We start from the raw sequence: 19120 nt of genomic DNA, 5'->3' as shown, positions 1-19120 counted from the left end.
AATTATTATGACAAAAATTATATTAAATCAAATTTTAAAAAAAAAAGAATTAATTTACCGATAGACAGAATTTCTATCGGTAAGGTGGATAAAAATGAAATCCTTAAATCCCTTCTTATTTTCTCCCTGCGTTGAAATCCCTAAACCCCCCCTTTTCACCGTTCTCTCCCCCACTTATCTCTACCATTCTCCCCTCACCGCCACGCCTTTGATCGTCTTTTACGGTGCTGTCGATCGTCGTCAGTAGTCCGGTTGGTTCCTTTCCTCGTCCGATGATGTCGTCCGTCGTCTGGCGTTGGCTCTTTCAACAGGTATAGCCCGTCGGCTTCTTTGTTTTTTTGCTTTGCTTTGCAGAATCTGTGGCTTCCGTGTATTTTGTTTTTTTTTTTTTAATTAATAGTTAATTTTTATTAGGATTTTTAAGATTAATTGTAACTTTAAATGTTCTTTGATTTATTTGTCACTATAATTTTGTTATTGCCATGACGGTTAAGTAGTTGAAGTAGTTGTCCTTTCCATGCAGGCTGATAATGTGGAAAATTCAGAGTCTGAACAACAAGTAGACTACTTAAAGAATGGTTGGAGTTTTGTGAATTAAAACATTTGTGCCCTTCTTTTAAACTTCCTTTTCTGATATGTTGATTTAGGATTATCTTAATATATCTGTTATTACAAATACTTTATGCATGCACTAAAGGAATCTCGTTTGCTACTGTAGTTTCTGAAACTATTTAATTCAAAGATTGCAGAATAGATTTATGTTAGAAATAGGATTTCCACCTTAATCATGACGAAACTTGCTAACCAAATCGAACTAGTCCAGTTAATACCCATTAACTTGTTAAAGCCGTGGTTTTCTGGTCAAGGTGAATGTTGCTAACTCCTGCAATCATCAGCCATACTAATAATAATTTAGTTTATTTATACTAAAAAAAATGCTAATTGCTACAATGGATTCTGCCTTTGCGTACGTAAGTTTGCCATTATGCTAAGCAAGATCCCTTTCATTATGTTACTGTTTGCAGATTTGTGCCATGTTAGCGTGACTGCAGCATCCAGCTTGATAATAGCTTATGGACTGATAAATACCAGCCAAAAAATGCCACAAAGGTGAGATGTTATTAGCTTGTCTGTTCTGAACTGCTATTGATACTAAAAGGCAGATGGGCAGAGGGAAGTAGTAATATAATATTTCATTTGTATTCAAGCAATCAAAGTCTTCAATAACAATTGCAAAATCAACATACACGAAGATGATGATGATTTTTGCTGAGGGTTGAGCTTAGGTCTTTCATAGATCAGATGATGTAATTGAAGAAATTCAATACTATATTATTCAGGACTTGTGTTATGGAATTTATGGATTTCAGTACTATATTTTATAGATTTTAACTTTATAATTTGAATTGTTCTAGAATTTATATGGATATAAACTTTATGATGTGGATTTGATCATTAAATAAATAATATATAAATAATAAGCTTTTAAAATAATTACAAATTTTTTTTTAATTTAATGATTTCTTAAATAATCATGGATGGAATTAATCAAATTATAGATAAAATTTAGATCTTATTGACTGATTTTACTGACAGAACTTTTACTTCTAGTGACAAAAACAAAAAATTGCCTACAAAATACTGATGGAATGTCGATGGAATACTAACGAAATATTGATGAATTTACTGATGAAAATCAACCTTTATTGATTGATTATCAATCAATTACCGATGAATTATCAATGAAATATCGCTGGATTACAAATGAAATATCGATGAATTACCATTACCGATGAATTACCAAACTATATCTTCACTTTTATCTGAATTACTCAACTTTAATTTATTCTAACAAAATCATTAAAAATTACTAAATAAGACAAATATAATCACCTAACTTTTTTATCCAAATTACTAACAGAAAAATGATATAGTTGCCACGTCATATGCCACATAAACTGTCACATAAGCTAAGCCTAAATTATTATTATTTTTTTCATTTCTTTTCTCTCCCTTCCTCTCTCTCTTTCTCTCTGAAGAATTTCAACACTGGCCAGCCACCATTCAAAGCTCAATTTTGGAATATGGTTGCTCTCTCTGCCATCAATCGTTTCTTGTTGGCATGTGATCTTCATCAGAATTTAATTGTTTGCTAATTTCAGCCTCCTCATTCTTGTTTTTTTTTTTTTGGCTCATTTCCTCCTAAAACTTTCTAAATTATCCCAGATCTAACCTGAAAATAAGATCTGCTACCATCTGTTCAGCCTTCTACCACCATTTAGACAACTATAATTCCATTTTCCCATTTCCAAATCAGAAAAGGGAAAATTATTATCAAGTTAGAAAGGAGAAATCCACCACGAACACTCATAATTCCACCCACATTCGACAAACAAATGTATACAATTAGACATTAGTCTTGAAATAAAATCTAGCAAAATTAGTGTTGTAATATTTTATGAGTAGCTAAAACAAGCGCACCTTTCTTTTCTTCCTTTTCATCATTGATAAAGATAAATCCAAGAAATAAAGCCAGCAAAGAAACAATGTTTAAAACATTCTTTTATAGAAACAATCTAAAACATTCTTTCTACTATTTAGGGGCAGCAACTGGAGACAAACAAAGGAGGAGATTTTTGTTTTCGGCTTTGCTGGGGTGCTTCTGCCTCTAGCCTGGTAACAATAACTCTGCTGGGCTCAAAAGTCGACCGTAGGCCTGTTTATGAGGTGTTGGAATGTTGGTTTTGGGTGGCTGCAGATGGAGGCTGAACAATGAAACGGAGAAAGAGTGACATTTAAGGGAAGGAAAGAAAACAAATGAAAAAAAAAATAATTTAGACTTATGTGGCACAAAATGTGGAAGTCATATCATGTTTTTTAGTAATTTGGATAAAAAAAGTTAAAGTGGCCATATTTGTTACATTTAATAGGTTTTAATGATTTTGTTGATACAAATTAAAATTAAGTGATTCAAATAAAAAAAAAAGCATAATTAAGTATCCAAAGATAAAATTTACTTTAATTTAAATGTCGCGGTATTTAAAATTATCAGAAACACTCCCATATGTCCATGACCGTCACAGTAAGGATGTCGCCCACCAATAAAGAGAATAAAAGTGAGAGACATAACGACAGAGTGATGCAATGCAACGAATAGATAGTGCCACGTCGAACAATAGCCAATTGGAAGGGTGATTAGTTACATGAGAGGTGAGAATCAAGAGAAAGAGGAAAAATAGAGAGCCCTCTGGTGCTACTTGAATCGTCGTCTTTGTTGGGCAAAGCCCTCTCTCTCTTTTCCCTAAACCCAAAGCTCTTTTGTTCGTCTTTATCTGTCTACCGACGGTTGAGGCTGAGGCTGAGACTGAGAGTATAATTGGTCCCCGTTATTCTCTCCCGTCTAAAACCCACAAACCGAGCTTTGGGATTGCTATTTAGGGTTTAGAAATATTGACTATATATTGTTATTTTATCCAAAAATTAATTCCATACTTTTAGAGAGAGAGAGATGTATTTCTCAGTTCTATACTTTTATTTTAGTGATCTTTTTCTTAGTATAACATTTAAATTATAAGACTTATGTGTTTGGTATACAAGATTATGATAATATAAGATAAGATGATATTATAAATAAGATTAACTTAAATAATATCATCATATTTTATATTTGATGTATGTAAAAATTAAAATAAAATGATAATTTATTTTATATTGGTCAAAATTACATGTGTTATTGTCGTAACGGTTTTATGTCTGTCCAATGAATTTGAAAAAAAGGAAAATATAGAGTCGCCACTAATCTTTTTTGGCTATGTGCGATTGGCCAGCTATTAAAATTTATCATTTCAATAACATTTTAAAATTAATTAAAATTTATTAAAAAGATAATTTTATGGTTTGCGAAACAGTCTAGATTCAGGAATCGATTACGTGTAAGGAAGGATTAGCACTCTCACAGCGCCCGTTTAAAAGTGGTACTACTTAACTACATGTTATCCTTTGATTTTGATAGAAAATAGTCTTATTTTTGGTATTTAAAAAATAATTTTTTGCTTTTTTTCATTTGTTGGAAATTGTTTTTTATTTGATTTTTATTTTTTAATGCTCAAATTTTATTTGAGAAAAATAAATTAAAACATTTTTATTGAAATAATTCTTAAAATGTTCTAGTACGTTGGTAACATTAAAAGAACATTTTCTCACCTAGAGATTTCTTAGGCATCGCTTCTTGGAATACCTTAAAATCTGATCTTCGGAGGCTTAAATTTACTTTTCGCAAAAAAAACTATGCCATGCATATGATGCAAATGATAATACATTAATGCACACATTTTGTTATTGATTTTTATTTTTTATTATTTATTTAAGTTTTTGAATAAAAGAGAAATTTTTTTTATATTGAAGATTTTATATAAATATTCCAATACACTGGTAATATTAAAAAAAATCTTCTCACCTAGGGATTTCTTAAAGCATCTATACTCGAAATACTTTTAGAATCCCATTATCGGATAAATTTTCTTTTTTCTCATTTTTATCACCTTATTTTTAATTTATTAGTTAAGTTTTTTATTAATAGAAAAAGAAAATTTTTATTATATTAAAATTTTTTTATAAATATTTCAATACAGGTAGTATTTAAAAAAAATATTCTCACCTAAAGATTTCATAAGTATCACTACTCGGAGTGCCTTTGAATCTCATTGTCAGATAAATTTTTTTTCTTACATTTTAAATTATTATTTTTTATGAATTAATTTTTATGAATTATTGTATATTTTTCTTTATTCTTGTTCATTAAAATTTTAATAAGTTTATGTTTAGAATTATTTTAAATTAATTAAATTAAAACTATTTTATACTTTATACCATTTATTTTATATGAAAAATTTATACAAAAATAAAATAAAAATAACATAAAAATCATAAATTAAATAATAGAAATATATAAAAAAATTGAGCAAAAAAATAAAAAATAAAAAGCTATGGTGGAAATACCTAAAATGCCCCTAGTCAACATTGGTCAAAGTTTCAAAATGGCTCAATATGGTCGATCAACCGGCTTGAATATATAGTAAATAGCTTAATTGGCTTGGCTTAGATATACGGCTCAGCTCTGTTCTTAGCTCGACTTGGTGGCTTGGCTACCACTTAATCAAAATGATGTCATTTTAATTTCACTCTAAATAGCCCCCAAAACCACCCCACTCTTTCATTTCTGCCTTTTTTCTCATTCTCTCTTTTTTTTTTTTTCTCTCCTCCACAATTTTTCTTCTTTCTTCTTCTCAGTTTCTGGCAATGCTGTTGCCGTCGTTGAGTATGCCGAAAAATTTCTCAAAAAATACTTAAAAAATTATTTTTGACCTCCTGAACTCAAATCCAACCTCTGTTTTGTGAAACAGCCTCAAACGATGTAGATCGAGGCCCAAAATTTTGATTAGAATAAAGAAAATTTCTTTTGTGTTTTTGGCACTGAGATCCCCATTACCAGGGGTTGTGTTTTTTTTTTGGGTTTGTGTTGTTGTTTTTTTTTTTTTTTTTTGGTTTTCCTAGCTTTTTAACATAGTTTTTTTTTTTGAACTATTTTTCTTTGTTTTTTTGGTGATTTTTTTTTGCAGCGTTTTTTCCCCTTTTTTTTTAGGCTTCATTGATCTATTTATAGAGCAAAAAAGAGAAGACCAAAATCCCAAAAATCTAGGATTTTGGTGGCCTAGGATTAGGGTAGCCATTGGTTGCTAGAACAACTGCTGGTTGCTGTCAGGCGATTGGCAAAAAAGTTACCAAAAAAGAGAAAAAGAAAAAAAATACAAAATGGGTGTCTTCAGTTATAACTCAAGATGGAGGAGTTAAAGATTTGAAAATCAAGGTGGGTTAATACTTTATATTAAGGTAGGAAATTTCATATGACTTGATTTGATCAGGAACGTATATATTTGCATTGAGTTAATTACATAAATGTTACTTAGAACAATAAAAAATTAATATTTAAATAAAGTAATATACAATTTACATCTTAAATTTTCAAATTAGATATCAATTTAATCTATCTAATAGTAAACATCATTAACTCAGCTTGCCTACCTGACATCTCATCAATACAATCAGTCCATTTGTATGCCAAATATTGAATAATTTTATTAAAATTTTCATGTGAATGCCCCATGGCAACACACTATTGATCCAAGTAAATAATTTATTTTTTTTCTTATTGTGCAGTTAAAATAAAAAGAATTTTTAAGTTTGTATAAGTAACTAAAAGGAAACATATGAAAATTAAAATGAATTGCCGAAAACTTAAGTTTATTTGTTATAATTAATTTCTGGTTGATTCTTCCATTTTGCTCCAAATTGAAAAGTAGAAGTAGAAGAATGAAAGTAATTTCAAAGACCTAATAAAAAACAAACCATCATTCAAATTAAGAAAATCTATGCCTAACTTAAGAAAATCCAATCAATCAATTCAATCTTTACTTTTAGTAATCCAAATGCCAACAACATACTTATTAGGAAAAGGAAATTGAAGTTGAAAACAATCCAACCTCTCTATATATTTATTATATTCTCAACTTAAACTTAATACTTTGAGAAGATGACAATTGGACAGATTGAGTTATTTCAAATTAAAAAGAAATCAGACTAAATTGAATTCAAAATGTTTTAAATTTAATAATTAAGTTTTCTAAGTTTGGATCATTAAATTTAGGTTAATTCGGATCAAATTGTTGAGTTTTAAATTAATTATATAATTAAATAAAATTTGATTCATTATTGAAATATGAAATGCATTATTGATTGGGAATATAACTAAAATGTTGACAACCAAACTCTCAAAGAAGAAGTAAAACCCAATTGGTCGTGTACAGTGGCAGATCTTGATATTTAATTTTGATAGAGTCCATTAATATTGGCTTAAGGGTAAAAAAATCCCTCAAACAAAACATCACTCATCAATTAAGCTTCTCATATTTTATTGCAATTAATCAAACCTAGTTGAATCCTTATACATATATTTTTCACTCAATTAAAGCTTCAATTGGATAGAAAAAGTTAACCATTTTTATCTAATAAGGGTTCAATTAATGAAAATAGACATTTGAGGGTTTAATTGATTGTAAAAAAAAAAAGGGCTTAGATGATTATTGAATTTAGTTAGAGCCTTTTTTGACCTTTTTGCCATAAATATTATATTGAATTTTAATTTTTTTCTTCATAAGTAACCTACTATATATATTATCAATATAAATAGAAATATACTAAACATAACTTACAAAATTATAAATTTTATCAATTCATATAAAGAAACATAATACATCAAATAAATCATTTTACTTAAAATTGTGAATGATTTAAAAAAAAAAAACAAATAAACCAATTGCTAAATAACATATTTTCTTATCAAAACAAGAAAAATAAAAATATACCATTAAAAGAATAAAATTAAAACTTTGAGATTAGAAGTTAAATGGATATGATTATAATTGTAACAAGTATACATTTCCTAATTCTTATAATAAATCTCTTGATTTTAAGGGTTTGTAAATAATAATTGATTGGTATAACAAATAAATAAAAAATAATATGATTTTAATCCTTCTTAATCTATAATGCATAACATAGGTATACACACATAAGCGTAAACACGCATGGATTTTAACTGCCCAAAACAATTTTTTATAGTACCTTTTTATTGGTCTTCTGCAAATAAGCTATTCGGATTTCAAAATATTATTAACTAGTTTAACTGAGTGAACTAGATATAATTCATTCACACGAAGAATAGAACTTATAGATTATTTGATTTCCTTAACAAACTTGATTATCCTTGACATTTGGGAGGAGCCAGTGACCCCTTTTGACTTGTATAACCATCCATCTCTGCCTCATGTTGCTGGGGTTTTTAAAATTTTAATGGTTCAAGGAGCTTTCAGGCTTGCATAACCATCCGTCTCTGCTAGTGTACTTGAAAGGCATAAAATAGGTTGTTGAATTCCATGCATGTGTTGGGGAACAACGTGAATGTCACGCATTTATGTCCAAAAGTCGCAAATCCAGCAAAAGATACCCCGAAATGAAAACAAAACAAAGCTAAGGTGACCTTAGGAACTCAGCCTCTTTTAGAACTTTGGAAACATAAATTGAAAGAGAAAAAAATAAAAGAAAAAATAAAAAGCTTAAAGAGAGTGTCTTGGAGACTCTAGGAATGAACAGAGGAAGTGTGGAGGAGGACTTGGTCGAGAAACGAGAGACAAATATATTCATAGCAAAGCTAAAGATTTGCATGGTTTTGAATTTTGAAAAAAAAAAAAATGAATGCACAACTTTGGTATATAATTTTTTTGATCCCTCAGACAAACAAGGCCTTTGAGAGAAAATCAGAATCCTTTCAGATACAGTGATCTTCTCTTTCCACTCTCTTTTCATTATTTTAGCTGAAAACTTGGCTAGGCTCATGAGTTTGTTCTCTTGACCTCCAATATCTGCGAGATTTTGGGCATCTTTTCCTAAACTTTGTTGCTTCTTCTTGTACATTTTCTCTAGATTTTCCTGTTGTTATCCTCAATTTTTTTTATTTGAAAATCCTTGTTTCTTGATTTCAAAGATTTCCTCTTTTCATCAGTTTTTTCTTCTTGAAAAGAGTGGAAACATACAAAAAAAGTGCACATATAAATAGTGAAATGCTTGAATACCAGGGTTGGAATTGCTAGCATCTTGTTTCTGACAAGTTTACTGTTCATGGATTTTTCTTCCAATTTTTTCTTTTGGAAGCTTGTGTTTACATATATATGGAAGCTAGTGAAAACAATGGCGTAAGAACATCAAACCCAAAGGTGTAGCAATAGTAATACTAGCAGTGGTAGTGGAATTGGAAGCAATATTGGTAGATCTTCCAAGAAGCAAAGGCTTAAAAAAGTCCCCAAAAGAGGACTTGGTGTGGCACAGCTTGAGAAGATAAGAATAGAAGAAAAACAACAGAAAGATGCTGCTGCTGCTACAATTTTGCCTTCCCCATAATCTGTTATTTCACCACCAATTATTCATCATAAATCATCACATCTTTCTTTGCCAATCCCAAAGTTCCATCCTTCAAATCAATCTTCTTCTGCTTCTTCAATTCTATTCCCCACTGAACTTATTTCACCACCAAATTCAATCTTTAGAACACCTTTATTTGTTCAAAATATTGATATAGTCAGTACAGCAAACACTGTTCCATTGACCTGCAGTGGTTCTCCAGGTGGCATCCTGGTGCAGCAGTACTTTCAGGGAATGACAGTGTTAATAATGGTCATAAAATTTTGTTCTTGTGAGTATAACATTGAAAAAGAGTGTTCTCGGTTGGACCCTGGATTGGCTTTCAGGACAAATTTGAGTTTGCCTTATGAATCTGAATCCATTTGGCTTTGCCTAGTTTGATGAAAAGGTTACAACCATTTCAACAACCTTCTTCTTCAGTGGTAAGAAAATTGATTTTGTGTTGTAACTTGTAGTAGTTGGAATCTTTCATTTATTTTTTAAAATATATTTTCATTTCTGGCAACGTTGATGGACAAAGAATTAGGCGAATTAATGGAATTCTATTTTTTTATGTTGGTGAATTTGTCATGAAGAACTTCATCAACATCTGTACTGAGTTTTCAGACGAAGCCCCCTTCAAACCAAAGCTATTATGGAAATTTTACGCTTTTATTGCCTGAAGAGAAGGTATTTGTCTTCAATCATGTATAGCTTATTATTGTTCCAATGATAAATTCTAGTTTTTAATATCTCTTTCCATTTACTAATTAATATTATGTTACTTGTGAAATTCATGAGGTTTATGGTCTGAATTTCACATCATTTTGCCTTTTTTTTTTTTTTCTGTTTTTTAATTATAGAGGCCTCTAAACATTACCTTTCACAGTGGGAAAATTGCCTGCTGAATTACCCTAAAAAAAAAACTGGATTTATACAATAGTTTTATAAAGAATTAGGTTTCCTTTCTTTTTCATCTTTTATAGAAGTCTTAAGAATGCGGCTTCTTTCTCCTTTAGACCTTGATATTATGTAATAGTAACAGCCTAACAGGTTTGCTTTTTTTATGTGCGAATTTGGTTACCATAAATTGTAGGTAGTTGGCTTGAAGAGATCATATCCCTTCTCTCTAGACAATGCTCTATTCACAACAAATATCCTCCCATTGCTCATTCCATCATGAACAAGTTAAAGCAGCTTCAAGTAGCAATGGTAGAGCATTCGATTTTAAAACTGCCACCTCGATTTTTAGGTTTGATTTTAATTTTCATCTCTCAAACGTAACGAGTATTGAGGTTTAATATTCAAATCACGGCATCTCTTTATACTTTCTCATATGTACTAAAAAGAAAATTTATCATAATAGATTCTGTATAAGTTTTTCCCCATTTATGTTTTCTTGGTATCATTTTCAAGGAAGGACCTTCATGTTCAACATCAAATTTGGATTCAAAGTCCAAGAAGGGCATCAAACAAAATGGGGTCTTTGATGGAGATTTTCTCACATTAGCCGTTCCAATAACTACTTCAATGTGTTCAAGCTCAAAATTCAAGCATCCTTCATCCAATTTAAATTATTACAAATATGAATTGCCCAAGCTCGAGTTATTAGCTTATCAAGTGAGCTTAAACAACAAATTACACCATCTCCATTTTCATAAATTTTATGCTTTTGTATGATCATTTGTTCTTCAGTTGCTCATATATAATTTTGTTGTTTGTCAAAGGCAAGCTTTGAAGATTCAATTATCTGGTAAGGAGCTAGTGGATTAAATATGTACTATCGACCTTACTATAGCTTCTTTCCACCAGCAATGGTGCAAATTGACCGAGCAACTGCAATATTGCCAGTTGTAAAGGTGGTGAAGTGGGCGGACATGTTGATCTTAATTTGAAACTGTAAAATACTTGAAAAGAGATATCAAATCTCTTGTACTCATTTCTTTTGTATCATTAAAATTCTCCTGTATGATTAAGCATGAAAACAAACAAAAAACAAAAAATTCAAATCTTAGACTTTGAGTTATTGAATCATTGGTTCAAAAGTTATGTACTATAAAAAAGAATTGAATTCCCCATTTCTTATAGTTTTCCTTATCGTTATTCTTGTAATAACTATTTTATATATAGATTATAAAATTTTTCATCATAAACAGTTTTATACATACAAGTCATATGTCTATGTAATTGTAAATAAAAAAAAAAGTATTACATTGACATGTATAATTAACATGAACAGTTACGTGCATCTAAACTTGTTTTTTAGAGATCTATAACATCATTAATTATTAAAAATATAATCATTATTTAATAAATGTAAAATTTTATATAATTACATAAACTCAATTACATAAATATAAAAATTTATTGTCAATTTATAAAAAAATAATCTAATAAATTTTTACATGATGTAAGATGTTTTTATATCATCTTTAAAACACAAAAATGTCAACTAAGGCTTTGTATCACTAATAAGAGAATAAAAATCTAAAACGCATTTCAACCTAAATCTTGGCCAAGTTGTACATGTTAGTTTTGGTGTTGATGTGTTAGTTGTAACAAACTTTTGCACGTGGGATTTGTGGGGATCTGATTATGCTTTATCCTGTCTATGTAAGATGGGTCCCCCAAATCAGACCCTTCATCATGTAAGTTGCAGATGGTGACATCTAGAAGGGTCCACACTAGATTATAGAGAGAAAGAAGAGAGTACTATTGCTGAAAACGTAGAAATTAATAGTAAGTTGAATTGTAATTAGAGGACTTGTTAATAAATTAACACACTTCTTAATTAATAAAATAATCTCCAAAAATTTTTATATAATATTAAAATTTATTTATTTATTATATAATAATTTATTACTTATTAGTCTATTTATTTATTAGTTTATTATAGTAAAATTTATTTATTATATTAAATTAAATAATAATAAAATTATTTTATAAGTTTAACAAAAAATCAAAATAAAAAAAGGGGAACCTTCTAATGACAAAAGTCTTTCAATCTTTACGAGCCTACATGCTTAAATAAAAAAATTATTTAATAAATTAGGACCAATGACCCTTATAAGCTTCTCATGGTTCAAGAGTAAAAGTGCAAAAAACCAACATCAATTGGGCATCGGTAAATTTCCCCTTCAGTGGATCACTAAGCCTTGGCACGATGAGAATGCGGCTATTGCACTAAAATCAGAACTTCCAAATGGGTGTTCAATTTAGTTGGTTTCAATTTGAGGGTTAAATTTCATGGCACTGAAAATATGATGAAATCTAAATTAGCTCTTAGTCTATATCCCAAAGTCAATGATCCTTCGGTGTCAATGGAAAAAAAATTGAGTTTGCCGCCTTTTTAGAGTCTTCCAGCAAAAAATTTCTACGTTGGGTGGGGCGACACCCTTCCAAATGTATTTTCATAGGTTGAATTAGAAACTGTTGTGGAGTTCAGAACTTCTCTGAAAGATTTAGTGCTGAAAATACCATTTGCTGTGTGCTGCCATATGATCCTATCGTGATCTGTGGGGCAGAGAGTCACAGAGTTTAACAGGTTCATTAGCTTGATCCGCGATTCCAGTTCCCAATTGAACAGGTTTCTACGTAGCTGAATTCTCCAACTCCAAGTTTGAACCGATCCAATTTCTAAATTCTTTAATTGGGCCCTCTTTGTTGACAGCAAGAGAATAAATCCTCTGAAATTCAATTTTCAAAATATATCCACACTTGTCATGCCAGAAATGGATTTTATCTCCATTCCTTGTAAAAGAGACAAAATTAGAGTTTATAAAGTTAAATTTTAAATTTTAAAATCTACATTTCACTTTTATTATTCTCAAATTGTGGCCTTCTTTATATTAAAAAATGTAACAATGTCAAAATAATTAACTCTTAATTTGGATTTACATTGACATATTAAAATTAAGAATTAGTTAATTATTTTGACATTATTTTATTATTTAATATAAAGAAAGTTGTAAATTAAAAATAATAAAAGTGAAATATAGATTTTAAATTTTAAAAAATTATACGAGTCAATTAAATTAAATATAAAATTAAACATTATTATATTTTTGTAAACGAACAACACGTTTGAATATGAAAGTACACTTTATAATTAAACTATTAGTAAGTTTAATTTTTTAATCACTTTAATTAGCAAATTATATTTAATTTGAGTATTATAATACTTAGACATAGTTTGATTGCAAATTTAACTGAAATTATTTCTTCTATATCCTATACACAATAAAAAAAAAATTTATTGGCACTTATAAGTGCGAGTAAAAGATTAAAAAATACTGCTATTACTTTTGTCGATAGTTTTTTGACCGCTGGCAAAGTAAGTATTGGTGAAAACTTTTTGACAGTCAAGTCATTGGTGTTAGAGTTACACATGTATTTGTCAGCATGAATTTTTTCAACACTTTAAACTATCATTATAAGTAAAAAAAAAAAAAAAATTGAAAACATTTTAAAGTTTCAATAAAAATCACATTTTATTCAAATTTTTTATATTTATTAAGTAAATTATATTGACACTTAAAACTGACCTAAAAATATTATTTTATTTTTTAAAAATAATTTTCACATTTATAATTGCTGTACCAATAAAATAAAAAAACAATTCATTTTTGTTTATTATCAATATCTCTGAAACTACAACTTATAAATGTTCTAGAAAACTTTTGATACCATGGTAATTTGATAATTTCATTATAAATGTTGGATTTAAATTGTCTTCCTCAAGTTTCTGGTCATTGAGGGATACATTTTTTTCTGTTGGATGAGCAGCATCCCAGAATACATATTTTGATGCATCAGCGCATGTGCTCATGCCTTTGCATGTATCTCCATGCTCTACTGTCCCCGTTCCACGACATCCTTTGGAAGTTTCAGCCAAACCTGTCAATTTTATCATTCTTTCGCATTTTAAGACCAAATAAAGAAGAAGAAATAAGAAGGATTGATCAAAGCCAATTACCATATTTTTTGGGGTTGTTCACAGCATCCTAACAACATATTTCTGTTAGTCTTGAAAAAGGGCATGCAGCCCAAGGGAGGGATCCCAACAACGACTAATCGTGTAATTCCAAGCCTATGCATCGTCTACAATAATCAAACAACATGGAAAATTAAACGTAAAACCAACAGAAGGTAGCTAGGAAAATAATTATTGAGATTTGTAAAAACTTGTTAATTAATATTTCATCTCCTTATGTAAATATTAAAATTTGAATCACACACATCTTAAATGTTATCTTTTAAAGATAATTACATGAATTAACTAAATTAAATTTCGGATTAATGAAATTTTCTTTTTTCTAGGCTCATTCCCTGTCTTGGGTCATCAATTACAAAATCATTAATTATCCTAAAAGCAATAATTTAGGGCTATAAGCAAAAAATTGTTAGAATAAAGGCATGGCTCAAATGTGATTGATCATTTACACCTATATATGTAAAGAACATCTCTAACTTACAGAAGACTACACTATTAAAGTGAAGCATAACATCAAACTTTTAGTCATAATAGACAGCAAATTCTGCGCTGACCGCTTTTCTTCTTTGCATAAAATTTCATATAACACCAGCCTGGCACTTATACATGTTGCCTCAAACGTTGACATTGAACTTACCACTTCAAGTAGAGAAGCCCCCTCTCTAAGTCCCACTTTCTGTCCTGGATCTTTAGCAAATGGTGGTGCCGCAGCTGGATCAAGATTTTTCCTCTCTTTAGTAACAAGACCCTTAACTAGTAATAAACAACAGAAAATTAAGTATTTATCCACCATGTGGAGGACGAAATTAAAATTACCAGATGGTCAATTGACATATACTTAAAATCAGAGATTTAGATTCCCAGAGTCAAACCATAATCATTTTCTAATAAGAAATTAAAAAAAAAAAACATAGATAATTTTTCTAGTAAACCTTTTTCCACTTGTTCTGTTCATGCAAGCCTCATCTTTATTACACAAGAGAATGGGCATGTTACGTATCTAAAAGAACAGGAAAGGCTTTGTACAAATAGGATGAAGAGTAGTAGAGTACTGGAAGTATAAAACCATACATCTTTATCGAGTAGGAAAAAGTTGTGTGCAGCTATTTTGGGTTTTCCTGTCATCCTCGCAACAGCTTGCACAGCCATGCTAAGAACACCAAGCCCTGCACTGGAAGACAGAATGGTGGACATGAGAAATAAAGCCAAGAAAGAATGGGCGCAGAGAAACAGCTGAAAAAATTTGGTGAAAGGCTGAAAGCCAAAGCCTTATCTATAAGTTAGTCAAGTACCTTCCAGCTCCCACCACAACTATCTTTGGTTTGGAAAGTCAGCCAATGATCAACCTTGTGCTCTTACAGTTTCTAACAATCCAGCAAGTGTAACTCCAGAAGTTCTCTAAGAGACATTAAGCACAACTTTATAATAATGGTGGCATTCATAGTAATTTCAGAGCAATCTGCATTAAACTAGACACTAATCTAGTCCATAAAAGTAGAAAGTTGTTGCACCAAGAGTTTACCCTTTTATCATCATTAAACATGCAAAACCTTTTCCGATAGTGCTCCAGATTTTCAAAGGCCCCTTTCATTTGAAAATCCTCAAACTGAATGGTGTAACCATCAAACAAACAACATGATATAAACCAAGCATAACACAAAATTCTCACTTGTGAAAGAAATAAACCTGTACAATAGCCTTAGGCCAACCTGTGAAAACTGCTTCCATGAACTCATCAACAATTGATAGATATTCTTCCCCTTCTAACCTAGGTTGTTTTAATCCTAAATCTGTCAAGCTAAAAGAACTTGTCAAAAAAATCCTAACAACCTGTCCCATAGTCACAGCAATCATATCATATGGTCGACTCTGCAAAGGTAACAACTTTTTAAGAACAAAGTAATCGAGTACATATTTTACTCACAAAGCCGGTCTTCAAGTAGCCTTTGATTTTTAGTACCAACATCTAGCATAACTGGGAGTATCTGTCAGAGACAGATATTGATTGAATAATTAAAGTTATAACGCATGACAAGAGTCACCATAGCAAGAAAAAATTGAAATTTACGGAAACAAACTTTCAAAGCAAGATATAAATCAACTCGACAGCTCTAAGACAGCAGTGAACAACTTTGCGATTTTTCTTGGAAATTATTTGTGTCGTAACGTCTAGATCCGGGGATCTATCGCTAGACATTGACTTTCGGGAGTCGCCACCAATCTTTTTTATCTAGGTGTGATTGGCCACCTAAGGAATCTGTCCTTTCAGGGAACACCTAAGCTTAAGGGTCCCTAAAAGAATAGGTTCAGGTCTACTAACCAGAACAGGGTTCGGGAGTTCGATTACGTGTGAGGAAGGTTATAGCACCCTCACAACGCCCATCAAAAGATGGTACCAGTTTAAATTTGTGTTATCCAAAAGCCTTAAAATTTTACCAAGTAATTAGTTATTGGAAATTATTCTCAATTGACTCTAATACTTTTAGCAGAAAATTGAGAAAATTCCCTCACCTCAGGAGTATGCAAGAAAACTACTGTTTCACTTACAGAGGCTCCGTCGTCGGATTATTTAAAGAAAAAAACAAAATCAAAATTAAGATAGAAAGGAAGGAAAGAATGATTTTTTTTTTGTAGGGAAAATTGATACTTTCAACATTTCCCTAAAAATATTTTTTGGAAATTTCGATTTTCAAGGAAAATTGATACTTTCAACTTTTCCTCAAAAACCCTTTTTTTGAAAATTTATTTCTAAGGAAAATTGATACTTTCAACTTTTCCCCAAAAATATTTTTTTTTGAAATTTATTTCTGAGGAAAATTGATACTTTCAACTTTTCCCTAAAAATATATTTTTTTTTTGGAATTTTTTTATTTTTATTTAAAGAAAATAAAATAATAAAAAATAAATAAAAAGAATATTACATAAACCTAATCTAATAAATAAAAATTAAAATAAACAAAGAAATAAAAAAAAAAAAAAAAAAACCTGGAGCGGCTCGGATCGCGGCTCGGCTCAAGGCAGGAAAACGGCTCGGGGGGAGCGGCTTGGCGGCTTGGCTCGGCTCGGCTCGACTCGGAGGGGGATGGCACGCGCGGGTCAGAAAGCGGGTCGACGCCCGAGTCGGGTCGGGTTGCGGCAAAACGCGCGGATCCTCTGGGTTACTTAAGGCCAAAACGACGTCGTTTTGGGAGGGTATAAAAGGCACCTTCCTCCGTTTTTCGGCAGAACGCTCCTCCCCCTCTCTCTCTCTTCTTCCTTTTTCTCTCCCTTCTCTCTAGAAACCGAAGAACACCGGTGCCGGATTCTGGAAATTTTCGCCGGAATCTGGAAATTTCACCGGAAGTTGGCCGGAAAGTAGCCGTTTTCTGGGATTCTTCGTCGGAAACTAGACAGGTCGCCGGAAACTTCAATGTTGGCCGGAATTTTCGCCGGAAAATTCAAACTTCGTCGGAATTTTCGCCGGAATCTGGAAATTTCCCAGAAATTTCCAGAAAAAATTTTCGCCAAAAATTTCTAAAAATTTTTTTTCACTCCCAGAACACTCCTAAACTTTTCCTAGCTTCCTGTACGCCTCCTTTTCTCTTAAATCAGTAGCTTTGCTTACTGTTTTCTCTGTTTGAACTGTTCCAGGAGGTGCTTTATATAGGGATTGATCAGGATTTTCTGATCAATCCCAATTCCTCCTTGGACGGGAATTCAATCTTTGAATCCCACTGGACTCTTCTGATTGAATTCGCACTTCCAATGGGATTCTTCAGCCTTCAATCTCAGCCCTCCAAAATCAAAATAAAAAAAAACTAGATAATTAGAAAAGAAAATCAAAAATTAAAAATTAAAAATAATATCAGATAATTCGGGAAAAAGAAGATAGAATTAACAGATGATTAAAAAAAAAATAATAACAAATAAAATAAGATAAACCCAAAAATATATTACACAAAAAAATAATAATAATAATAATAATATATAACTGTATAAATAAAATACATATAAATCTAATCTGAATAAAAATAAATAAATAAATAAAGATATACATAATAATAATAATAATAATAATAATAATAGAATACATAAAATACAAAAGAAGAAAAAAATATACAGGATTGAAATGGGCCTTACCCATTTGGGTCAGGCCCAATTGATCTGGGCCCGGACCCAATTGGGTGTCTACAATTTGCTAAAGAGTTTTCAATGACAATAGAATAAGAATTTATATCCTTTCTCTTTGATTCACATAAAGCTCTAAAGGAGGCAGGTTCTGCAAATGAATGGAAGACAACCACATTGCAAAGTTGAACTATAATCAGTACAACCACATTCCAAAGATTTTTTTGAGGCAAGATTCATTTTGCTTTCTTTATGCTTGTGCAAGATACTAGCTTTTACATAGTTTTTCCCCATATTCATTCCCAGACAACAACTTACCCATATGCCCTCACTGAAACTCTATAACAATATGTTATTAAAACTACACACTCTTTTACTTATTTTACACAAAACACGGAATGAGTACACAAAAAGCAACTAGCTCATGCTTATGCTCATGCAAAATAGCCTATTTGGATCAAGATTCTTTATGAGCAATTCTCACTCAAATTGGAAATGAAATTGATAGTTACAGTAAACAGCGCAAACTACAACTATTTATCAACAATATTCAAGTCAAATTGTTTTGTATGCATTTTCCTACTTGTGCTTAGTATAGTGAGAAGCAACTATGGCTCAGTCTTCACAGGGTCTTCAACAGAGCTTCTATACTTGGCTATCAGATCCCTAAAATTGGAAGAAAAAAAATGCACACATTCATCAAGTAGAAACATTCAATTGCAAAAAACACAAATCAGGACCAACTACTTGCCTCCTTTGATTTAGCAATTGCTCACTGTCCTCCAGCTTTCGCTGTTGTCCTTCAATAGTCTACATCCAACATCCACAAATTCCCAAGTTATAGAAAGAAATACTAATACTAACACAGTACCACATTTTAAGAATCTATCATCACAAACCCTAAAACAAAAATGCCATTAAAATTATATATTTTTGTTGTGATATTTGTAATATATACTTATAATTTTGTGCTAATTACTTATAAGAAATCAAGTTGAACTAAAACTC

General features: G+C 30.8%; 2 long non-coding RNA genes and 1 pseudogene across 2 annotated transcripts in view; 1 reads left to right on the top strand and 2 right to left on the bottom strand.

Annotated features, from left to right (window-relative positions):
• The first annotated feature begins 9413 nt into the window (after window positions 1-9413).
• Window positions 9414-10915, top strand: LOC149514602 (uncharacterized; annotated as a pseudogene).
• A 2864-nt stretch (window positions 10916-13779) lies between these two features.
• LOC111301715 (uncharacterized) overlaps window positions 13780-19120 on the bottom strand; it is a 101913-nt gene continuing 96572 nt past the window's right edge. Inside the window, exons 10-11 of the long non-coding RNA XR_016328129.1 lie at window positions 13988-14112; window positions 13780-13908 (exon numbers count right to left, since the gene is read on the bottom strand). This is a non-coding gene — a long non-coding RNA (uncharacterized LOC111301715). The remainder of the gene's footprint in view (window positions 13909-13987; window positions 14113-19120) is intronic.
• Window positions 15535-16135, bottom strand: LOC149514601 (uncharacterized). Its single transcript, XR_016328131.1, has 3 exons — window positions 15930-16135; window positions 15692-15795; window positions 15535-15611 (listed from the first exon to the last, which is right to left on the bottom strand). It is a non-coding gene; the product is annotated as an uncharacterized LOC149514601 (long non-coding RNA).

This window comes from Durio zibethinus, chromosome 15 (assembly GCF_047325235.1).
Source record: "Durio zibethinus cultivar Kanyao isolate XHJ-2024 chromosome 15, ASM4732523v1, whole genome shotgun sequence".
In the NCBI taxonomy this organism is placed as follows: domain Eukaryota; kingdom Viridiplantae; phylum Streptophyta; class Magnoliopsida; order Malvales; family Malvaceae; genus Durio; species Durio zibethinus.
The sequence above is the reverse complement of the archived record's forward strand: the minus strand, read 5'-3'. Positions and strand labels throughout refer to the sequence as shown.